Genomic DNA, 21,123 nt, shown 5'->3' with positions numbered 1-21,123 from the left:
GTGTAATCTTTATTGTTATTTTTTCCACGACTTTTCATATCTTGTCTGTGTGCTTGGTGTCATATAAATTTGCTGAATCTTTTAGAAAGAGGCTAAGTGTGTCCAATGTAAAATAGCCAGCTACTTAAACAATATGTTGAACATAAAAAACTGACTTTTTCCCACTTCTTTCTATTATTAGGTAGAAATAAATATATAGTTATACAACTTATATATTCTTACTTAAAGCATATTTTTGATAGACTGATTTATAAAAATTGTTACATATTCTTAAGACAATTATGTGTAAATTCTTACTTAAATCATACAAATTGCTATACAAAGACAAATTACCAATTACCAATAAATTTTCAGAAAACAGAACTCTACTTTGAACAGAGTAGAAAAATTAAGAACTTAATCTGTAGGACCTATGTTTATTACAGGAACATTTAAAATAAGAAGACAAAGCTGGGGGAAAAAACTCACCAGTGCATGAATGGACCTACCAAATTCAGGCGGAAAAGCTATTTTCAACCTCTTAGGTAAATGATCCTCTATTAACTCAAGGTGATTATAATACTTATCTCTTTTAATTCATTGTTCCTCAGAATATAATTTTAAAGTTTAAAACTTTTATTCTGACTTATAAAAATAATATCCCGAATTTTTTGATGGTAGATTATGGCTTCACTTATTGTATCTTACTGTTTATACATTGTATGTTTTCAACTTTTTATATTCCTAGGATCCCAAAATAAAAAAAACACAATCAAATTTCTTTTGTTGCTGTGATTTTAGAATGTTCCCAGGAGCACAATCATTCTAACTGACTCTCTCTCACATGCATAAGGATATCTCAGAACTTGTTATAATACATTTTTATTAATAATAAACCATGGGACCATTTTTAAGCTTCTTGAAAATCCAATTTGTAATTTTTACCTTATTAAGCCTTTCATAAGTGCAATTAGCACAATCACTCCTATTAACTCATGCTGCTTTTCTTGCTATCAGTAATCAAAGTAAGCCAAAAACATTTATAGAATACTCTCATGATTGTTGTATTTTTTAAAAAAAATAATGTATTTCTACCTTTATAAAAAGCTTGAGATGAAAATTTATCTTTATAAATGTATAATATATGAATATGGTTCCATGAGAAATGTGAGAAGATACAGTTCTAATACTGCCTGATGATAATGGTTATTTTACAAATATAATACCTTGTATGATTCCAAACACTTTACATACTTAATAGATTTACTGCTTTTAAAAACTGATATATATGTAATTTTATCTGTTTTTCCAAATGAGGCACTGCAAGCACAGAAAGGATGCCCAAAGTCATATAGCTAGTAAGCAGCAGAACCAGGATTCACACAGAGGCAGTCTGTTACTACAGTGTGTGCTCTCAATGTCTCAATGGCTGCCTTACATCGCCTCTTCTTCTTAAAATAGTCTTGATATACCACAGTTGTACATATTTTGGGAGTACGGGTAATATTTTGATACATATATAACCGTGTACTGAGTAAATCAGGGTAATTGGGATATTCATCACCTCAAATATTTATGCACCATCTCCTCTGATGTGATCTGCATTCATACAATTCACTTCACCTAACGTGATGTGAATGATCATATTTCCTTTCTAGTAAAAAGAAAAATGTTATCAATGATAAAGAAAAGCAAAATTTAGTAAGATCTTTAGGGGAAAAAAGAAGGAAGAAGAGAAAAGTAAAATGAGATCAAAGAAGAGAGGAAGAGATAGAATGGCTAGCAAATTTACTTTGACATCCATTGGAAAATATATGATTATTTAAAAAATATTAAAATATGGAAAAATGTACCAACAAAAACATTACCATATTTTTGTACACCAAATTCTTTAGTGGAGAAATGTACAAAAAATCATTTACCTTTCTGATGTTGGGATTAAACTATTATTTATATTAACCGAGAAATTAAAGAAAAACATTTTATAGTACTTCCTGAAGATAACATTTAATCATAGCGATGGTGAAGGACAAATTAAAGAAAAGGAAAAAAACCCTCAAATCACCACAAGTCTTGATTTCCTTCGAGGATTATTGTAATACTACTGGCCAACAGGTGCATGATACATATATGACACACCAGTTTTCAGAATCACATAGAATAACAACTGTAGAAACATTCAGGAGTTATAACAAATTGAAAACTATCTATAAAACGTCATAACAGCAAAACAGCTAGATATAGTCTGAACAGGAATAAATAAATCTTAAGCTTCTGTATGAACTATCCCTAGTGTTTCAATTGAGTATTGAATATAATTAAGCTAGTATTTTGTTTTAAACTCTAAACGGCCTCTCAGATACTACAGCAGAGAAAAATGTATTTGCTAATCAGGTCTAATGTCTGATAAGAAGCCTCCATTTAGAGCTTCTTCTTTGTTTGAATAATTAGAATTCAGAGAATATTTACAGGTCATTATTTTTCATTCTCCTGGCACCTCTATCCACCTTGTCTTAAGGGTACCTCCAAAGCTACTTCCGCCTGCCACTCCAAAATTTCCAAGCACAGACACATTTTTTTCTGAGGCATTACCTCTCACTCATCTCTTATTTCACACCATTTTGATAGTGTTCAATGTAAGTCTAGAGCTGACTGCAGCTATTTTCCACCTCATATAATATCACAGAGGGAAAGTTTTTCTGCCATAAAATAGTGGAAATGAGGCCTAGACAGAAAAAAAACATTTTTCTTATGTCCCTGTTTTCTAATTACATGATTCATTAAATTCTAGTTTTTCCTAAACTAGTCTCAGTTTTTTTGTCACTTTTGAATAAAGGGGTAGGAAAAGAAAGGAGAAGAAGATATTTTAATTCCAATGACAGATTATTGAAAGGTCCTTGGCCAAAATAATATTTTATTGATCTTTCATCATTGTTTTGTTGTCTTTATAATCTAACATTGAGGAAATATGTTGTATCCAAACTAAAAATGGCAGGAATTTAATCATAGCAAGATAAAATGTAGCATTAATTCCTACTCTCCCTTGACTGCACATTCTGACAAATTTCAGGTTTCCACCAAATTCTGGGCCACCTCCACTGGAATCTCTGATGAGATATCACTACCACTCCAAACACCAGAGAATGCAGCTGAACTCAGTGTTGGCCTGTGCATCATGATATTTCGTTGCCTCATAATCCATAGAGCACATGTTTTAGATCCCATTAAAGCTGTAGTGTCTTCAAATAAAGTATCCAGGCTTCATCAGGGTCAAGCAGAATCTGAAAAATGTGTTAAAATTATATATTCCTCATATTTTACCCAGACTTTCTAAGACATAAAATTTTGGAAGGTTAAATAGTTTTGTGATAAAGCTCCTTATGAGACTGTAATAGATATTCACTTCTGATTAAGAATATTTGCCACATTTTCTTGCTACGTGTTCCTCAGTTACGTGTTAAAAAAAAAAAAAAAAAAAGGTTAGCTCTACTCTTAAACTAGCAAGAATCTAAAAGAAACTAGATAACCTGGAGTTTGGCAAAATAGTGACACTCAATAAATATGTATTTGTCTTAGTCCATTTTTTGCTGCTATAACAGAATACTACAGACTGGCTAATTTAAAATACACAGTCCTGGCTCCTTTCTATAGGTACTCATCTCTAGCAAACAGTGACTTGGCCAAACCTTTGATTTGTTCCCCTAAAGATGCTTTTTCACTTTTTACATGGCCATGTTGTAAATTTTCCAAATCTTTTCACTGTGCATCTGTTTTGATCATAAGGTGTGTCTTTAAATCATTTCTCTCTCCTCTCACATCTTTACCCTATGCAATTAAAAGTAGCCATGTAGCTCCTTCAATATTTTGCTCATTAGAGATTTCTTCCACCTGATATCCTAGTTATTTTGAGCACTTACTAGAATTGCCCTTCATGCTTTATTTATCGCAATACAGGCTTTCTCTGGCACTGCTTTTTCAAACTCTTCCGGACTTTCCTTATTACCTCATTCCAAAGACATCTATGTTCAGGTATTTGTTATAGCAACATTCCACTCTCTGGTATCATTTTTTATCTTAGTCCCTTTTATGCTGCTATGACAGAATATCACACACTAAGTAATTTAAAAAGAATAAAAATTTATTGGCTAACAATTATGAATACTGGAAAATTCAAGATCAAGTTGCCGGCATCTGGCAAGGGTCTTCTTGTTGTGTTTTAACATGGCAGAAGGCATAACATTGGTATGATAAATGGAGAGGAGGATGCCAAACTTACCCTTTTCTAACCCACTATCATAACACATTCACTTCCATAAGAAGGGTCTATGGGGGCGGTGCCCCTATGGTCCAAAGACATCTCTTTAAGTCCCACCTTCCAACACTGCCACATTGAGGATCTGAACTTTTGAGAATACATTCAAACTATAGCAATGTTATATAAATAAATAAATAAATAAATTAGCTGTATATTATAAGTCACCACTAAGGTGATTAAACTGCTTTTTAAATTTTTTAGCAGCAAGAAAGCAACAAAATCTTACTACTGTTAAGTGTTTCTATAAAATACAACACTGGCCCTAGAATAATGTAGCATCTTTTTAATCTTTTTTTCAATCAAAATAAACTACTAGACTCTAAGCTACTTTTTAGTTTAACATGTATTAACTATTCACCTGTTGGGATGATGCATGATGGAGGAGTTGGCAGAATTCGGTATGAACCAAGGGGCATAAAAATGGCTAAAATAAAGACAGTTCCTGCAGAGCTTATAATCATACATTTATCCTCAGTTACTTTTATCCAAAATAGGCAGCTCTGGCCAGGCCTGGATGTGAATCATATGACCTAGGATGGAATGCACAGTGATTATTAACCACATCTCAAGAGAATGAATGTTAAACAATTGCCAAGGGATAATGTTATGTTCAATTCAATTCAGAGAACTATGCACAAATTATATCTCAGGGAAAGTGTACCTGCAATAGTCTACTCACAAATCTGAGAAATAACTAATATTTCATTTCCCTTCCAAAATGGAATTTACCATGGTAAAATTTTAATCATGTAATTTGTAAGAAAATGATTCATATCTAAGACCACAACTTCCATCTCATATAATTTATTTTTTAATTCAACAAAGACACAGAATAGTAAGCAACTATTGTGCTTGCTTGTCAAGATACATAATCCATTCTTCCTTCTCATTTTTATTTGGGGAAGTAAACCTTCTCCTCTCTCAATGCCACCAGTGCCAAAAGTTAGGCCAGTACCAACGATTACAACTTATTCATTGTTATATATAAACTGTAGCTGCTTGTGATGTTTGTCAGCATACTAAAGAAGTCTATATACAGAAGAAAGCAGAGGCGAGAGACAGAGGAGAAAGGGAGAAATGGACAGAGAAAGATACTATTTGAGGCTTTGGTTTGATTTTTATTTGTGCTTAGTATAGATTCCTGCCTTTAAATCTCTTAGTTATGTGAGCAATATTAAATTTCTCACTTGGTTGAAAGAATATTTGAAGTCCTGTTACTTGCAGTAAATAGCACAAAGGTTTGGAGACTTGTCTGGATCTCAAAAGTAGTTCAGGATGTCAGTTTCTGCCTCTTGATTCCTGAAATTCTTTTATATAATAAGTATTAAATTTGATACCTCTGGGGAGGATAATGTGAATTATTTCAATGATGCCACCAAAGTAGGGTATCATCCAAATGAGTACACTTTTAAAAGGAAAAAGCAACCTTAAACATTGCTTCAGAACAATAGGCACAAACCAAAACTATCCAAAGGGAAACTGAAATGTATGGTCAATCACTTTGGCACTTACAACTTTTGTTTTACACTCAGCATATGGAGATAAAACTTTTTCTATCACATGATTGTTATTAGGATCCAATGATATGCTGACTAACAACAAAATTGAAAACCAAAGTGTTCCCTGTTACTTTTTATTTTACTGCATCTGATTTTAATAAAAAGCAAGAAATAGAAACAAAAATAGAGAATACATCATGAAAAGTGGCAGAGAGAGACTGTAAACATTGAGAATGATCTTTGATTTTCTTCAAGGCATCAGTAGTCTGTTTTGAAGACAATGAAAGTGTGTTGCAGGAGAGTATTGGCACAGCTCCTGAGTCTTTGTAATAATTACATTTTATAAACATTTCCCTCTGGGAAATTGATCATCAGACAGCAGGCATCCTACACGCTTTATTACCCAAAGTAAACTCTGGACCACCAGTGATTCATATAACATTATGCCTTCTACCTATGAAAATATCTATAAAGAAATCTTACAATTTTAATTAGTTTTTACTTTCTTATCTAAAGACAGACTGGTGTGGATGGGGCAGGAAGAGGTCAGAGAATTTGGAACCAAGTAACCGTTCTGGCACTAATTACCTTTGTGAAACAACTTTGTAATCCTTGGTTTTTCAAGTGTGGTTTCCTACAATGAAAGGGTCAGAAAACTGCAGTAGAGGCATAAGAATAGATATTCTGTTGTCAAACCAAACGTATTTCAACATTTGGCTCCATCTGTTACCTGGGAGCATCATTTATGGTCTCTAAACCTGTTTCCTCATCTGTGAAATGAGGATAGCAATAAAAACTAACTTCTAAATTTAAGTATTCAATGAGATATTACTTCTAATGCATATTATATATACATAATAACTTTGTTTTTAAGCTCTTCAGGCCCTTTCCACCCATCACATTGTATTGTTCAATTTTATTGCAAAATGAAAAGTTAGTCTGAAGCTAAAGCAAATGGTCATTATGTAGTTTTGATATATTCTTCATGTGACTATCAACCTAACAGGTACCAACTCTAGCTTCCTGACCTAAGAGAGGTGACTTATTTCTTGTTTGTTACCTTGAAGACACGTTTCAATGTGCAGATTCATGACTCAGCATACATATATAGCTTTGGAATAGATCTAGTTAAATATCTAAACTTAAAACTAATATCCAGACAGAAACCACCTGTTCCGTATTTTCTCCGTCTCTTAATTCCATTCAAATTGAAATTTTCAGTAGAAATGGATTCAGTTGCCAAATTCATCACCCATTTACTATTTCCAAGAAAATTAATTCATTCAGTTTATGCTTATATAATATTGTTTAACAACTTTCAACTGAAGACAATCCTCAATTTTTTTAATGAAGTTGTTGCTTTTATTTTTTAGAAGTAAAGGGATTTTATGTTAAATAAGACTCATCAGCAGTTTCTTAAAACTGTCATTTGAGTATGGATATATGATTAGTGATTATTTCATCTCCATTCTAAATTTTTAAAATTCCATGAAATCTAGTGCAAATATAATGGCTCAAAATCATTAGACATGCATAAAACTAGCATAATGCAGGCTATTTGAATATTTTGTTTCTGTATTCCTCACCTATACAGCTTTATAGATTCAACATTGATTCAGTAGATATTATGTCACTCAGAACTGTGTGTGTATGATTTATCCCTAGTATATAGGACTTATTTTAAAGGGAGAAAGAAGAAAAAACAAACCAGTAAGAATTATGAGATTTTTTCCTTATTCTTCTAAGCTTGCTGTACAGAGCACACTCAACAATTTATAATTCTCTTTTTAATTGAAGAATTTTTATGGCACTTAAAATTGTAGGGACAAACACTAAATTATTGATTTAAAAATAAAATAAAAATTTAAAACAACGTGCCCCCCAGTCTAGAAGAAAGGTTATTTAAACGAACTGTACTTAAAATTATTTTTTAAAATTCATATTAAAAACAAAAAATTCTGAAACTTTGCAAAATATACCAAACAAGACCCTCAAACACTCAGTTTGGTTCCTTCGATGCTTTACGGTCCTTTTAACATTTATTCTTATAAATATATACATTTGTAATGTTGTATATAAATTATGGAAAACAGTTTTCACCTATATCCATCAGCTTATGAATTATTTGACACCTAACCCAAAACTCATATAGATCTAAGAAAAATAGAAATACTGTGGTCAGACTAGAAAACCAAAAGCATCAAAATAATAAAGAAAAACTATCTGCGAGACACCAGAAAGCGTAGGGCTACTGTCACAAAGAACAGATGCTGATAAAAAAGCTTAATCAAAAGCCGACAAAGGCATCACAATCACAGTGTAAATATGATCATATGCAGCTATGGCTGTGCAAAGATTTAAAAGTTGAGGGAATTGGCTTTGGAATTATTGAAGGTAGCCCAGTATGAGGAAGAACACCAATTTAGGAATTACAAGACCAGAATTTCATGTCTAAGGTTAGGGCTAACTTGGAGTTTAAGCTAAGATACTCATTTAATGTAGCTTGGCCCAGAATCCACACTCATCATGCAATGAGTTGCATTTGGCATCAGACAAGCAAGTTGCATCATTCCTGAGCTAAAAGGAGAAGCCTTGGGGGTAGATAAAGGTTGGTATGGGAAAGGATCCACTGCTTTTATCAGATTTTAAGGAATCTATGATTCCTAAATGCTTAAGAATGACTTAATTTTTTCATTCCTGATATTAGAAATATTAATCCTATGTGAAAAGTTCATAACTAAACAATTTTCAATCTTTTAGCCATATTATGCAGTAAACTCATTATGATAATTGAACTGCATCATAAAGAAAAAGCAAGAATATCTGAAAGTTATTGAAAACCTGTGTGAGTAAAGGCAATGTGCCATTTCAGAATCAATTGTTTTTTGCTGTTCTATGAAACAGTCTAGTTCAGTAAAATTTGATGTTTTCATAATTAACTGAAAACAGAAAATTAATGTTCGGTAAATGTTATGATTTTATTATTCACTGCAGCCATTGATCTTATTAGTTTAAAATATGTAAATAATAGGCATCCGATGACAGTCCCAACAGATGTTTAGTGGAGTTTCAGTTTGCAGTTACATCTCATCAAGAGGCTGACCTAGATTCGCAAATGTCTTAGAGGGTTTAAACAAATCTGTGCTCACCAGAATTGCGGGAGTCTCTGTGGCACTGTCATCATTTAATTCATTCTCATGGGACTCTTTGGACAGTGGGTTTCTTTAGGAGACATTTGACTAATTGGATGAGGCACTAAATTCATTGGTGCTTATCCAAAGCATTATTAAATCCTGCAAAATTATTTCTAAGCAACCACCCGCCAGAAAACAAAAATCTGTCATTTTTCTAATTTGTATATAGAATCGATATTGTATCCTTTTCAGCTAGAGCTTTCAGATATTACCTGTCACTCTCATAACTTCAAAACGTACTTTTTTCATATTACTTACAGGACTACATAAATTATAGAACCCCTTGCTGCCTGAGGTGACAAGCAAAAGAAATGATTTTATCACTATTACTATTTCACCCTTTGCTTTTCATATATCCTTGACCACTAAAAAATGCTGTTCCTTTACAGAATATAGCATGAAATACATATTCCTTAATCTGGGTGAAATTTGCTTTTTGTGCAAAGTCATCTATATGAGATGCATTTCATGAGATATCAGAGTGTAATTTTTAGTTACTGTATATTGCCCTTTTATTTTTCAACAACACTTCAACAAGTACATTATTGCTTGATTTATATTTTAGCATATCTGTTTTACACACAATAAAGAAACTTGCTTTTTCCTTTGAACTTTTTTTCAAGTCACCCATCTAATTACACACATTATTCCCTGATCATGATATGTGTTCTGCTCACATTGAGGGAAATCTTATAAGTGCCATAGCCACAGGTTGGAGTTGGAGATACCGCTCCCCTTCCCCTCAGCTTCTCTACTCAAGAGCAAAGTTGGTTTAGGTACAGTCCTTCTAGGCCTTTATCATTTATCAGTTACTCACATGTCTTACATTATGCCAAGACCAATTATGAAACATGTTCTCCAGCCAAAAACCCTGGTGCAGAAATAATCTTCTGACTATGAATTGCTACATTAGCACTTTAAGAACTATAAAGGTGACTTATTTCATTTCAACAGTAAAAGCATTTTTAATACAGGCTGTGTTCTCCCAGAGTATTGAAAAAAATGCTAGAAGAGAAAAAGTCAAGTGAGGGGGAAATAAAGCATGAAAATACTGCTTTAGGAAGGATATTATCCCAGTACAGTTTTTACTAAAATGCTTTCCCCTTCACATGACAATACTGTTTTACTGGAAGCAAAGATGTAGGCTCCCCACTGGTTAAAAGCTGACCTCATTAATATGTCATTCGAGGTCCTCCAGAAGTTTCTTGACCAAATTCCCAGCCTTTATTGTCTTTTGAAATTTCATATCATAAATCTTGATATGCACTCTCTTGCTTATGGATGATCAAACATATCTCTTGGTTTAATGGAAGAATGAACACTCATTCTATGTAGCTCCTCCAACAAAGCATTTTGTACCTTTCATGTACTCTTTTATCTCTTTTCTTAAAATCTTGAAAATTCCCATTCTGCTTCATCTACATGTAAACACAACCACCTTTCAAGATTCAGCACAAATATTACCTCCTTGAAGAAGATATTTTTACCTCATTAGAACTCACTCACTATCATGAGGACAGCACCAGGCCATGAGAGACCCGCTGGCCTAACCCAGACACCTCCCACCAGGCCTCACCTCCAACATTGGGATTACAGTTCAACATAGGGTTTGTCAGGGACATATATTCAAACTATGTCAGTGGAAAAGTTCAATATTGGTTATATAAGTTTTCACTTTGCCCTGACTTCCACGTGGTCTTTAATGAGACTTTAAGACAACCCTCTTTTATCCAACAGTTACAGAGATCGTGGATGCTACCAATTCCAGGGCCTTTCGGGGACTGTATAATGAACTCAGGATTCAGCTTTCTTAGGCCTGTGAAGTCAGTCAATCCCTACTTCTGCTTTGCAGTTCCAAGATGTCACCGATTTGTCCCATCTCCAGCTTTGTCCTTGTCAATATATATCACATAAAAAGCCCTTTTCTCTCACTTTAGTGAGTTATCAGGACAAAAGTGTTTCTTTGATAGCTCACTTTTATCAAGAAATCTTACTGTAAAATTCACGATAAGCCCATAACATTTGCGAGTAAGTATGGGGACCTAAATCCATGACATTATAGCTGCGTGGCTGCAACCATGCATTTCCCACAGTGCTAAAAAAAAAAAAAAAAAAAAAAAAAAAAAATGTGGTAACTTCTAAGATGTAGATATCAACCTTTAACTGAAACTTTTGAAATATCTATTTATTGAACAGTTTATTAGAAGACTTAATAAATACAGATATTTAGGATTATTTCTTCCCGAAAGAGTAAGCATATCAGATTGGGAAAAGCTTGATTTACATGAAGCTTGTCAAATCCTGTACCCTACAGTATTACTCTTGAAAATTGAAACACCAGCTCTTAGTTCCAATTTTATTTCTTATAAAATGGAAGAGCATATATTCATAAACCTGAAATACAAAGTGCTACAAAATGTATAAAAGGTTGATAGTGCATTTACATGAGTTTTGAATATTTTTCATTTAGTGCAAACAAACTTCGGTGAGGTACATTTGTCACATGTTTTGGTCAATATCATTGCTTTGAAGTTATGGTTTATCTTCTGATATACTACGCTGATAGAACTTCTAACCACAAGAAAGCAAATATAAAACCAGATTTTAGCTATGTGAACTTTAAAACTCTAGTCATTTCAGAAAAATAGTAATATCAACGAAAAAATAAAAGTTTCTTGTGCAGCAGTCATGTAAGACACTTGTTTAAACTTTCTTTTTTATTTTCACTTGATTGCTCTGTCTTGGTACACACAGTATAGTTAGCTTATAGATAAAATCTAGGCAAAACTCTAGACAAAAATATGCTGATATTTCAAATTACATTTCTTTTCCTTCTTTACTATGTGTCATCATCGCTAGTAACATTTCTAATACAGAAAGTAAATTACTGAATATAATTTTCAACTATGATTTTGTGGTGAGATCTATACAGTATATTAATGAAATACTAAAAATAATTAAGAGGTAGGTATATTATATATTTTTTTGCAATTGCAAAAGTTGGTTTTAATTGCAAAGCTGGAAATCTCAGAGTAAAATACTTGTCATTTGCATTGATGATATCTAATATTAGTGAAGATAAAATGGCAATCCAAAGGTTTTATGTGTTACCATAGGAACTTATAAAGAACATTTTCCATGGGATTCCTTTTTCTTGCATATCAGTCACATACTGCTTTGTAATGTACCAGCTTACCTAAGCTGGAATCACAGTCCCAAAGAATCTCCTTTCCTTTATGTTCTGAGTTGACTAAAAATACAATTGTTGAGATTTAGAAAGATGAAGCAGATTTACTCTCAGAATGTCATCATGATCAGTGACAGTAATTGTCAGATGCAGACCATGATGAATTTTATCTTGTTCTCACTGTCCCATGGGCCACATCTCTCTTTTTTTTTTCCCAACTGTCAGCCTTGATAGGAAAAGTGACCCCAGGCCCACCAATGAATGGAGAGGCAACAGTCTTCCATGGACTTCACCCCTTCTCCTTTATGTTTCCACTCTGGGAATTCAACGTTCCTGGCTTTGGGAACAAAAGTTAGTTGACTTTTGTCTGATCTTCAAATTCTATCTTCTGACACTGACACTTGCTTTTCCCACAGGTATAGGCTTTATTCTTTCAATAACTTTCTTTTTCCATTACCCTTATATCTTAGTTGGTTCCGGCTGCTATAAAAATATCTTAGGCTTGGCAATTTATAAACAGTAGAAATTTATTCCTCATGATTCTGGAGCCTGGGAAGCCAAAGATCAAGGTGCCAACAGATTCGGTGTCGGGTGAGAGTTCGTGGTTCACTGATGATGGCTTCTTGCTGTGCCCTCACACGGTAGAAGGGTCAAGCAACCTACCGTGGGCCTCCTTCATAAGGACACTAGTCTCATTCACGAGGGCTCTGCCCTCAGGACCTATTCACTTCCTCAAAGCCCAACCTTTAATATTACTGCACACAGATTAGATTTCAACATATAAATTTTGTGTGGCCACAAACCTTCAGACCATAGCAACTCAGAATAATTATATTTACCAATGGAACCCTAACAAATACAGATTTTTTTTAAAAAAGGTATAAACTGTGTTTTACTCTAGCTGGGAAATAAATGTAATACACATTAACAAGTTACACCCTCTGTAAATATTACAGAAAAAATGTTTTGGTAGTTTGTAATTTATAATAAGTATAAGGCTCTTTAAAATTTTGAAATAGCACACATGCTGACTCTATATTTTTCTAATAGTCAATTTGAACATTTTATGTTGATTTGTCCTTTATTTGCTTCTTGCAGTTTTGCTACTAAATGGTCATCTTTGTTATTATTTTTTAATTTGTTATGCTATGGCTAGTGTACACAGCCAGACATAAGCATTCCCTTAAAAATTGATCCATATATTTAGTTCATATTACTAAGACAATTTTAGATGAATAAAAAATATGCCACCTTGTTGAAATTTTAGAAGTCAAAAATAAATTACATGCACGCAAGACATTATGTTGCTAAAAGATCTTCTAAAACCTTTGCTAGTTAGCATGTCATACTAGCATTCATCAACTGTTTCCTTGACATTGTCCCTAATTAATATGAGAATTATGTGGTTTGCCTGCATTTTTTTCCTTCTCTTGCACCTAACTTCTTTCAGATTCTAATATAACTACTTTTTTTGAACTCTTGACCTCCACCACCCTTGTTTTTCGTAATGCTTGAAGGACTATTCCTGCTTTATGCTACACCATTTTATTGAGTTACTTTTATAGTTTCTACATGTCTAAAGTAATTATGTCTCCCACGATTCATAAAAATTTGCATTTAAGTGCAGTTCCATACGAGAAGAGCATTTTCCAAAAAATTTAGTTTTCTTCAGCTACAAAATTAAAGAAATATATTAACCACATAAGTTAAAGCATTTAAATTTCATGTTTTGTAAAATGATTTTCATACATGAATAAAAAGTCATTAATTTTAATATATGATATATCAAACTAAGCCAGATCAGTGCTTTATAAATTTTATTTACTGTGGAGGGGTAAAGGGAAACAGCCCACCAAAAGAAGTTATATCTCATTGAAGACAGAGACCATCTTAACTTTTTGTTTTTAGAGAAAAGTAAATCTTTTGGCTATAATTGAAAAGTTATCAATTTTTATACGAATTTTACTTTTATCCCTTTTCAGTGGACAGGCCTAGTAAATATATGCATGTGTACTTACATTTGCAGACAATAGGCGAATTCTAGATGCACCACTTCCAACCCCTACCTCTTCGCATTCATGCCTTTGTGTAACTAGCTCCTCCTGAATGTAGATAGACTTGTGACTTACTTCTAATTGACACAATATGGTAAAGTTGATGGGAAGTCAGTTACTCCAGTGATTATGTGATGTTATATAAGCCTCTATCTTACTAGCAGATGTTCCCTTCTACCTGCCTTGAAGAAGCAAGCTGTCATGTTTTGAACTGCCAATGAAAAGTACACGACAGGAAACTCCAGGCGGGCTCTAGGAGTTAAAAACAACTACTGTCAACAGCCAGTAGAAAACTAAAGCTCTCAGTTCTACAATGACAAAGTAGTAAATTCTGACAACCATCTAATGAAATAAGAAGCAGATTATTCTCTAGTCAAGCCACCAGATGAGAATGCTTCCAGCCAATCAGGTAAGATCATGAAGCAAAGACCCAGCCTAGTCGTCGCTGGACTGCTGACTCACAGAAATTGAGATAATAAATGTGTATTGTTTTAAACCTTTAGGTTTATCATAAGCTGTCATATAGCAATAGAGAACGAATATACTTCCATATACACATTTCTATATCCATCCGTGAGTTCTTACTGATAACTTGTATTCCAATCCTACAAGAAGATGATTCTAGCCTTCTTCCTTTCCTTATTTGTGATTTTTTATTTGTATTTATTTTTGCCTACAGTGAGAAATGCAAGTTTCATTAACCACAGTATATTTACTTACAAATTTATATACACATTGAGAAGTTTCAGAATGTCAATTTTATAAACCACATAAAATGTAAATGTATTACTGATTATGGTTTAATATTTGCATATCGTTATTTTTATCTTTAGCCTTAAAACATCAAATCTTTTCTTATAAAGTTTACTAAGTTCATTTCTTCCTTACCTTGCTTACTGTGGTTATGTTAGTTTGCTTGTAACATTGTTAGGATCAGTTTTTATATTTTGCATTCTATTTACCTTGCATTCTGGTTGATATAAATTACTTATGTATATTTTGAATATGTGAAACATTATATAGTTCTAAGTGTTAAAGCTAGACAAAGAAGTTTACATCATTCCCTCATTATTCCTACTACGTCGTTCCCATGTCCCCGATTTTGTACCCCATTCCCAAGTAATTTCTACTAGTAATTCATCTCATTAGTTTTTGGATTATTCCTGTATTTCTCTTGCACAAATGAGTAGTCACAAGGGTATTTTCGTGTATTTATTTGTTTCCAGCCTAACATTGACCATTTTGCACTTTCCTTTTAATTTAAACTTAATATGCCATGAAGTTTATTCCACCTCAGTTCAGACATAGTTTCATCATTATTTAGTTTTTTTGAGAGAGTCTTACTCTGTTACCCAGGCTGGAGTGCAGTGGCACGATCTTGGCTCACTACAACCTACACCTCCAGGGGGTTCAAGTGATTCTCCTGCCTCAGCCTCCCCAAGTAACTGGGACTACGGGCGCCCACCACCACACCTGGCTACTTTTTGTATTTTTAGTAGAGACAGAGCTTTGCCATGTTGGCCAGGCTGGTCTTTAACTCCTAACCTCAGGTAATCTACCACCTAGACCTCCCACAGTGATGAGATTACAGGTGTGAGCCACTGCATCTGCTCTATCATTCTTTTTTATAGCTGTAAAGTAACCCACTGTGTAGATCTAGCATAGTTCAGTCACCTATTTTATGTATGAGTGCCTAGGTGGTTTTCATCGTTGTGGATCAAACAATACTGCAATAAATATCTATGTGCATAAGTATCTTTGTATTGTTAAAAATGTGTTCTCAGGGGGGTACTTTCCTAGAAGTAAGATTACTAAGCTAAAAGGTTATATACATACGTAGATATTTTTAGGTATTATCAAATTCCTCTCCAGAGGTATGGTGCCTGTTTTCTACCAGATAATTTGGAAAATACCTACTTCCCTACAGCCTCACCAGTAGAATGTGTTGTCACATTCTTGCAGTCTGATTAGGGGAGAAATTGTGTATATGTATGATTTTAATCTGTATTTCTCTAATTATGAATAAATTGGAGTTTTAAAAGTAAGATTGGGGTATTTTCATACCCTTGTTGAGAATTATCTTATGTGTTTTTCCTATTCAGTTTTTGTTCCTTTGTACTTCATCCTTCAAATTATAAGATATATGTGTAAATGCAGATACACACACACTAATGTTAGCCCATAATCTTAACTATATGTTGCAAACATTTTCTTTCACTTTGACAGGTATTTTTTTGCTTTGTAGCTTAATTTTTTGTTATGCAAAATTTGTGTCTCTATATGTGGTCAAATTTATCAATTGTATGCTTGTGATTTGGGGGTTACAATAAATAAGGCTTTACAGAACATTGAGATTACAAATAAATTCACTTCTTTTCCTCCTAGAGCTTGATGATTTTGTGTATTTGATTTAGTTAACAGTAGGAATTTATTTTTGTGTATGTTTTGAGGAGAGAAGCTCAGTTTATATTTTACTGAAAGGTTCAGTTGCTCAAGCACCATCTTACACAGTTTATTCTTGCCATCATATCTTGAGATATTCTGTTTATCATATACAATCATGTGTCACTTGACGACAAATACATTCTGAAAAAAATGTGTCATCATTGGGCAATTGCATGATTATGCAAACATCACAGAGGGTACATACACAAATCTAGATGGTATAGCCTACTACACATCTAGACTATATGTATAGCCTATTGCTCCTACGCTACAAACCTATACAGTGTGTTACTGTACTAAATACTGTAGGCAACTGAAATACAACAGTATTTTTATATCTAAACATAGGTAAACATTGAAAGAGTACAGAGAAAATGCATTATATATGAGATTAGAATAGTACATCTGTATAAAGCATTTACCATGAATGGAACTTGCAGGATTGGAAGTTGTTCTAAGCGAGTCAGTGAATGAGTGGTGAGTGAATGTGAAGGCCTAGGACCTTATTGTGCAGTACTGTAGACTTCATAAACACTGTACACTTAGGCTACACTAGATTTAAAAAATTTCTTTCATCAATAGCAAATTAAACATTGCTATCTGTAGCTTTTTTTGTATTATAAACTTTAATTGTTACTTCTTGACTATTTTGTAATAGCATAGCTTAAAACAGACATACAAGTGTACATAAATATTTTGTATCTTTATTCTATGAGCATTTTTATATTTCTTAAATTTTTTATGTTTCAAACTTTTTTTTTTGTTAGAAATTAAGCCTCAAACACACACATTAGCCTACATATACACAGGTCAGGATCATCAACGTCACTGTCTTCCACCTTCACATCTTGTCCCCCTGTGAAGGGCCAATAACATACATGGAGCTGTCATCTTAGAATAACAAAGCCTTCTTCTGGAAAGACTTGCTCAAGGCTGTTTTATAGTTCACTTATTTTTTTTTAATAACTAGAATGTGTACAGTCTAAGATAACCGTAAGAAATAATAGTATTGTATAGTAAATACATGAACTAGTAACACAGTTGTTTAATATCATTATCAAGTACTATATATTAGATACATAATTGAATGTGTTGTACTTTTATAGGAGTGGCAGCACAAAAGGTTTGTTGGCACCTGCATAACTACAAACACTTGAGTAATGTGTTACAATGCAACCATTTGCTATAACATCACTAGGCAAGAGGAATTTCTCTCAACTCTATTATAAACTTATGGGACAACCATCATATATATATACAGTTCATCATTGATCAAAATGTTTTTATGTGGTGCATGACTGTATTCAATTCCCATATGTACAGTGGCTCTAAGTGATGGCTTTCTGTTTCATTCCACTGTTTTGTCTGTTCATGGACCAGTACAACAATGTTTTAATTGCAGAGGTTTTATGATATACTTTAATGTCTGGTATGGCTAATCTTTCTGTGTAGTTTGGATTTTTCTGTTTTCTAGACTATCTGTGTATGTCTGATTTTCTATATAAACTTTTAAATTAATTTGTCTAACTTTATAAAAATGCATGTATGTATTAATTGGGATTACATTACATTCATAAACAAACTTAAAAAAACTTTGTTTATAATGTTGATGTTTCCTAAGAACAGAGAATGTCTATTTGTTATCCAAAGTCTTTAAAGTTGTTTCCATCTTTAAATTTTGAGAAGTTCTTATTAACTCCAAAACAGGTAATCTTGTTTTTTGCTATTGCCAATTGTTATTATATGTGTAAATGAGGGCTGATAATTTTGTTGTTTCATTACCTGATCACTTACTTTATTCTTTTATTGTTAAATCTAGTTTTATCATTTTGTTGTTGCTTTTCTAGAGTTTTCCAAGCATATTATCACATTAACTGTAAATACAGATGGTGTTAACTCTTTAGCTATTATGCTTCTAATTTATCTTATCTAATTATATTGGTTCATACCTCTATTAAAATTTTAAATAATAACAGAGTGTGAACATTTTTGCCTTGTTCCTGACATTAGGGGAAATATCTCAAGCCTCTAGTGTATTTCCCCAATAATTAAGATTAAGGTATATGAGTGTGCATGTGTGTGTGTGAATGTGAATACACACACATATAAATTTTATATTGTGTGTGCGTGTGTGTGTATATATATCTTAGTCCTAAAGCAAGTATTTTAATTATTATAATATGTATCATCTCTTAATTCCTATTTAGTAATATGAATAAATTATAATAATAGTTGAATGTTTTTGTGAGAAGTAGGTATTGAATTCAGTACTTACAGAGGTAACTGTATTAAAGTTTACTTTAATTCTATTAATATCATATATGATATTCATTGAGATCCTAATATCAAGCCAACATTGAATTCTAATAAATACTACTTGGTCAGGATATAGTCTATTCTTGATATGCTATTGAATTCTGTCTCCTAATATTTTATTTAATATCTTAAATTGATGTACATGAATGGTAATGGTTATAGATTTTTGTACTGTTTTATCAGAGTTAAATGTAATGTTATACTTATGAGAATGGGAAGTATTATTTTTATATTCTATAGAATAATTTATTGGTCATTGAAATGAGTTAATCTTTTAAAAATTGGTAGAATTTCCGTGTGAAATCATTATAGTCCTGGTAGATTTTTTTTATTATTATTGGTAGAATAATTCCCTAATTTTCCCTTTTGATATTTAAAAAATGTCATCTTTGGATGGTTGTTTCCCTTCCTCAGAGCTTTAAGCACAAGTTATCTAGGGATAGGGCAGACCTAAGGAGAACTCTGTGTTCACTATTACACTGAAAAATTACTTTTAGATATAATTATATCTAATGTATTTTGCCATCTCTACAGAAAAGTTTATCCTTTATTTAAATACAGCATAGCCTTCTTCATACATACCTAGACCATGAATTTACCTACTTGTCAGAGTTTAGGTTACTAAGTCTCTCAAAGTGTCTGTTTGTAGCTTTATTCTCAGAGGTTGTCATATATAGTCAGTGACTGCCTTTCTCCTGTAGAAGTCTGAGCATAAATAACTGAAAAATGATGTAGTATAAAACATCTAGATCTCAACTTAAACAAAATAAAAATATTCAAAATATATATTTATAGTTTTACCAACCAGCAGTACGTTATGTTATCCATTTTTTAAATCTCAAAAACTTATCTCTTAAGTACAAATTGAAAATAAAAGCACCTTATAGATTTGGGCTCCATCTAAGGCATAGAAAGAATATGTTATATTTTTCAAAAGCTGTGTTTTCTTCCTACCTGAAAGTATTTCTGTGAGCGTATAAATCATTTAGGATATTATTTTACTCCACTGGGTTGGTGGGGAAGAAACTAAGATGACTTGTTTATACCTATTCATTTGCAAGTTGATATTGTCAAGCAAATACTAAGTTATCTGAGGAAAACAAAATGCAATAATAATGGGTAGAGTCAATTGGATTATTTACATGGTCCAATAGTAAGAGAATGTATGAGAATATTTTTAAAATCTACTAATGCTCCTGTAACCTCGAACTCCTATGCTCAATCCTCCCACCTCAACCTCTCAAGTAGCCAGGACTACAGGCACAAGCCACCATGCCCAGCTAACACCTTCTCTACCATCCTAGGACTCTTGAGAAACCCCTTCTAGTTCCTCAGAAACTTGCTATGTAGTAGGTGAGGATTTCCCACTCTTAAGCCAGTTACTTCTTTTGATAAAGACAAAATCTCAACCAAACTCTTGTAATCATTTGAAATCCTAACTTAATAATATATATTAAAACTAAAAATAATAGGAAAGAAATGTTAATTTGCTTTCCATACATACCTTTCTGCTATGAGTCCCTGAAGCAGTGTGCCTCAATCCTGAGCTGCTGTTGTCTTACTTTATTCATACAATCAGGGAGATAAAAAATTGTTTTGGAATGGGAAGAGTTATAAAATCGAAAGAGAGGAGGTAGGTGCAAGGTAGGCTCATAATTTCAAACCAGAGGAGTAACTAGAATAGTGTATTTATGTATCCATAGACGAAATTATGCTGGGCTGGACATGGTGGCTCATGCCTGTAATCCCAGCGCTTTGAGAGGCCAAGGCGGGCGGATCACTTGAGGCCAGGAGACAATTCTGGCCAACATGGAGAAACCCAATGTCTACTAAAAATACAAAAGTATCTTGCCATGGTGGCATGCATCTGTAGTCCCAGCTACTCTGGAGGCTAAGGCAGGAGAATCACTTGAACCCAAGAAGTGAAGGTTGCAGTGAGCCGAGATTGTACCACTGCACTCTAGCCTGAGCCGTAGAGTGAGACTCCATCTCAAAAAAACAAACAAACAAACAAACAAACAAAAAACAAAAAACAAGGAGGAGGAGAAGGGGAAGGGGAAGAGGAAGGAGGGGAAGGGGAAGGGGAAGGGGGAGAAGAAGTACTGAAAAGCAAACAGACTTCCCACCCGCACAC

The 21,123-nt window shown here is 33.2% G+C and overlaps 1 long non-coding RNA gene across 1 annotated transcript in view; it reads right to left on the bottom strand.

The window, feature by feature from the left end:
- Nucleotides 1-2,962: 2,962 nt before the first annotated feature.
- The window catches only part of LOC139356059 (uncharacterized), a 41,920-nt gene continuing 23,759 nt past the window's right edge, over nt 2,963-21,123 (bottom strand). Inside the window, exons 2-3 of the long non-coding RNA XR_011607433.1 lie at nt 4,653-4,824; nt 2,963-3,260 (exon numbers count right to left, since the gene is read on the bottom strand). This is a non-coding gene — a long non-coding RNA (uncharacterized lncRNA). The remainder of the gene's footprint in view (nt 3,261-4,652; nt 4,825-21,123) is intronic.

Source organism: Macaca nemestrina, chromosome 9 (assembly GCF_043159975.1).
Source record: "Macaca nemestrina isolate mMacNem1 chromosome 9, mMacNem.hap1, whole genome shotgun sequence".
NCBI classification, from domain to species: domain Eukaryota; kingdom Metazoa; phylum Chordata; class Mammalia; order Primates; family Cercopithecidae; genus Macaca; species Macaca nemestrina.
This window is presented reverse-complemented; position numbering and strand designations above follow the sequence as displayed.